The sequence below is a fragment of the Opisthorchis viverrini genome (genome assembly GCF_000715545.1).
Source record: "Opisthorchis viverrini unplaced genomic scaffold opera_v5_3, whole genome shotgun sequence".
Taxonomy (NCBI): domain Eukaryota; kingdom Metazoa; phylum Platyhelminthes; class Trematoda; order Opisthorchiida; family Opisthorchiidae; genus Opisthorchis; species Opisthorchis viverrini.
Genome location: NW_008751659.1, coordinates 4,214,342 through 4,219,581, shown reverse-complemented (window position 1 = coordinate 4,219,581; position 5,240 = coordinate 4,214,342).

The following is a 5,240-nucleotide window of genomic DNA, read 5'->3' as shown; positions in this document are numbered from 1 at the left end:
ATACCGGGCAGGTCATCATCGTCACCATCATCAAGCTGTAAAGACCGCGTACTTGTCGTACAGTGGTTGTAGCTGTCACAGTTTCCTTCATCGATGATTTTGGGGAGGATAGATATCTGCGCATTGAAGGCGGGAGCTGGTAAATTGGTGCGTAAATACAGGACTGCTAAGTGGGGGTGTTATGAAGGGAGATGTGCATGGATGCACGAACACCACTGAGGGCGCGACTGGGCCATATATGAATGTCTCTAACCACTGATGTTGCCCGTCTCGGAGTCCCCATCCAGCAATGACCAGCGCAGCTGAGTTTGCTGGTAGCGGCTTCTATACTTCGCCGCCGAGTCATTGTTTGACCGCCTCTGGCTCCCTTCCACCCCTCACATGCTTGTGCAAAAAAGAAACCCTACGAAGAAGTCGGTCGACTGACGCAGGTAGTACGTGGCCAAATCAGCGCAACCTATGTAGTGTGATCAGTCCATCTAATTGATGATCATTCGACGTCCTGGTCGCGCAACGGCAAGGTTTCTGATCCGTATAGTAATATGGAGCGCACCGCACCATTGTAAACTCGACCCCTGACGAGCAAACTGATGTCGCGCCTACGCCACAGGTGACGCAGGTTCACAAAAGCTGCTCTGGCCTTCCCAATACGGATGGGGATATCATCTTTCGCGCGAACACCGGGACTGATACAGCTTCCCAGGTAAACAAATTTGTCTACTACCTCAGTCGGTTCATCCGCAAGTATGGGGTTATGCCCCAAGCCCATCCAGTCTTGCAGCAACACTTTACACTTTGCCGGTGTGAGGCGCGTGCCAAACCGTGAGGCGGAATTACTCATGCTATTTGATATTGTTTGCATTACGACGGGGTCAGATCCAAGAAGAACAATGTCATCGGGTAAGGTGGGGCCATTGCATTTCCACTGCAATGAAAAAACCATGCCAAATTAATGTCTCACGAGAATTCACCACACAACATGGGATAGCTGAGATACTGTGAAAAATGTAGTCATGACGACCGTTGTTGACGTTCTGCTCGAGTGAAATGAGATCAACTTACAAAACCACATATCTATACCCAGCATTGATCTTATAGCAACTCGCAACTTGAACGGAAAGTATAACGTATTTCTAGCCTTATACGTGTGACAGGCGTTTGTGCTTTCTGGTTGACGAATCAGTTTCACCAGCACACATTACTGCTACTCCTAGTCTATCACAGCTAATACGTCCAAGATCTTGTGTACAACACAGTTACTTAAGCAAAGTTCATTACGCACTGGTCAAAAGTAGCCCTCCATTTTTTGCGCTCGATTTCTGATAGGCTTGCGAAAAACGTCCTCGATCAACAACAACAATGCAACCTGGACACAATTCTGTGCTGCCGTCACTCTGATGGCTCAAGCCGATGACTGAAGACTACCATGGAGTCTTCAAATCAAACTGAGCATAAAATCGTTACTCACTTCAGGAAAAGTATGTGAAATATTCATGCTGAACAATGGGTGTGCTTTGCTCAGTTCGGCAATCCTCACTGCTGTATGGTACGACTATTCGAACCGTTAACAAGTGGATTTGTCTCCTATTGGTAATATCCCACATTCTGTACTCAACTTCTGACATGGCTGCGTTTAGGGACTAGGCACGGACGCTGGAAGCTTTGTTACCTTTGTAGCTGAAATAATACAAACACAAACACGTTCAGCACCGAACTCGATGATAGGGTTGCGCTGGCACATAAAAGTGTTTGCAAGCCTAGTGAAATAGACTCATTTGTAAACCAGTTTGGTTTTGCCGGAGACTCGCCTGGAACCCAGTTGAATTTCTCGTTTATGATCTTTCTAAGCAACTGAATGTGTTGCACCAGGCCGCCTCATGTTTCAGGTGGTACGATATTCAAGACACCGCGATACTTGCATGGACATAATACACTACCTATAAGGTTACCGAGTAGCGTGTTACGTCAATACGTGTTCGCAAGCTTGTTGGTGAGTTAAGTAGCACGAAAACACCTGAAGGCAGAAAGTCCACTGGCAACCCCGAAACAGTAACTGAAAGCACTGCACTATGTGATATCTTGTGCAGCTTCCAAAATGAGCAGCAAATCAGTAATTGACGGTTTACATGTCAGAGCAATAACATTCTGGTCGACCATAGGAACACCGAAACGGAGGACCTTCAGCGATTACTTTGAATTTGCCAAAGAATTCTCTATTTTCAGAAGCTTTCGTGTTGTGATAGGTTCTAATAATAGCCTGAATACTGTGGAGTGAGCAACGATTTCATGCACAAAGTTTAAGTCAGCAAGAAGTGGATTCTCTAACTGGTCTGTAATGCACGGGTTAGAACTATCGCACTGATACTTACTTCTATATCCCAATGTTGTTAACCAAGTCCAGTCCATACCTGAATTTTGAGTGGAAATATATGTTACCCATGATTTCTGAACTTTCTACACAAGAAGCCAAGGATAGTTCAGAATTACAATTGTATGGTAACAGAGCTTGTTCGTGGAAGATCGAACAGAATGGACCACTGGAAGATCCAGACCTAACAGTTCCTCTGCACACTGCCTTAACCCAATCTAATTTAGTTGTTACATGTAAGATTGTTGGAATGTTAGACTGCTAAGCTGTTACTTGAATGACGGAAACGTGCACCGAGCTTCGGCGTCTGGGCCTGATCGTAAGCCGATTCCGTGTGTTACTTACTCGCTGGCGTACGAGCTGGCCATAGTTGTGGGAACGTTTCATGAACCTGTCCCAAACTGGTCAGCTGAGCTCCACTTGTCCCCAAGCCTGGTGTCACGAGAACTTTGATACGACAGTGATGTTGACTCTTATTGCCATGTTGGCACTTCCCTTTGTTCCAGGGTTGGTATCTCAGCCTGATGTCACCTCGCCAAGCCAGCGCGGCAACAGCGGTCAACGTCAGTGCCCTTCTCACAATTTCAGCTAATTTAGTGCTATGTGATACTGATGGACTTCTGGTTGGTCAAAATGAAACTCACATTATGATGGATGGAATTAATCAGCCCATTCCATCTGAATCGCGGGATGCCGATAAAAATTACCCACAACCCACAGTTCACTTGGACAAACACCTAGTGCTTGAGCCAACTTGAAATTAGTCACTGTGTCGTACCGTGGGTGGACGTCTATTGATTACTCCCGAACTGAGCCTACCAGACTAAGCGATAAGGATAAGACAATGGAACAGGGACACGGCTGTCAGGTCGGCTCAAACATACAGGGCTTCTGCGTAAACATATGGGATAGCTAAATGGCCAATTATGTTCTTTCCTAGCTAAATCTGTTCACCAATGGCGATGTTCCTACCCTGACCAGCTTCGCACCCACCCCTCAGGCCGTATGCTGCTATCCGGAATGTGTGGTGACCAATCATGACCTACGGGACGCGCCGTATTTTTTTCATGTTTGGACGCGTCCCGACACCCTGATACTTCAAAAAACTGTTGTTAACGAATTCAAGTAAAAGCCAAAAGTAAAAATCACGAGTGTACGTAAAAAACGTATGACTACTCAACAACGATAACATACCGGCTACTTACAACCCATAAGTAGCTGTAAGAAAGAGATGATCGCAAGTGATAGGTCCCGATAGGCTGAAAAGCAGCGTGATAAACAAGCTAGAAAATGAACAATAAACCACCTGGCTAGTCCATGATATTTCAGTTACCTTTTAGCCTAAAGCCGGCCATTTTGGAACGTGGATTACTCCACAGAGTTCATCTTTCTTTTATATCACAAACTATCCAAGTATTTTCTGGTTATTCCGTCTACACATGCGTAAGTTAGAACAAAAATTAAAACGGTAACTCACTTTACAGCATCTTGATTTCCGTGCCAATAGACACAGTTGACTGTCACGAACTACGATATCCCCGGTATCGTACCAAGTGAAACATGAGGCTGCATATCAAGTTGAAAAATATAGTTGTTGAGGTACCCGTTGCGGAACTTTGAGGCACGCTTAGGTGCGACGATCCAAAACATCAAAAGGGTTCGAAGGTCTGCACACAGGCAACCAAAGGTTCGTGGCGTCAACATAATTCCGCAAGTCTGTCAATGAAAGGCGCAGCGCAGCGTCAGAGTCCGCACACCAGATAATGGCTAGCGGGGTGTCGGCTCGGCAGTGTGGATTGCTGTCGTCTCCGCAGCGACCAGTCTCGTTATTCCGGTTAGCGGTGCGATCATACGAGCGTCACAAACCGGACGAGTCAGAGCAGGCCCAGCAGGAACACGAACGTGCTTAGATAAGTGATGAAGTAGCACATGTACGTACGTACGCACGCACGCACACACACACACAGACACATTCCAGCACACCATTGTTGCATGGGGCATACTGTGTCACAAGAAGTGAAAACTGTCATTTACATCCATTCAACTTGGCTTGAAATCTTATATGGAAGAATTTCAAGCGCACGTTGTATGGGATAACCCTGTATTGTGGTTTAAGTCCCATCTGACTAGCATAGACGTATCAATACCTGTTAATGCCTAAAAGAGTGATGAAAGCTGGGGAAATACGTCTACCTGCTGTGTCCCTGGAGGGACGAAAAAGGTACTGAGTTGTCAAAGAGTTTTCAGCAACCTTGTGAACAATGATCGATAAAGAAAGACTCTTCGATATCTTGAATGTCAGTTCAGCCGAAACAAGAGGCGCATTCGGTCGAAGACCGTTATAAGCTGATACTAATTTCAGTCTCTCATCAACACCAACTTACTTTACAAATAAGTGTCTCATTCAACTACAATCCTTTTTTTCATTTAAGGTCATCCTGGCCTTTTCGTTAAATCAACACAGCAATGACTGGATAGAGATCCTAATGTATCTCACTGAAAATTTTGAGGTAACAGTCAATATCTGGTGTGAAACCTGATCCACGTGACATGTTAGGTTTATCTTAAGGCTGATGGATCCCGAGAAATTTCCCATCAACTAGTCTTGGAAGGTGAACCTGTACTTAGCTTCGAGTACTGACAGTCAAAATGTCTCTGTGCTGTGGCTATTCAGAGCTTGGGGTGAAATAAGCTGAGAACGAGACTTCGCTGTTCATGCTTACTTACTCGAAAATGTGTCAAACATATGAGGTAGGTGAGTATCAGCTGTTCCCAGACCTTTCTGGTCACGAGGTCTGAAAAGAATTAAGGGACGACGACAGAAGCCTATTGGTTCCTGCTCTCTATGGTCATTCCATCGGAATTTTTACGC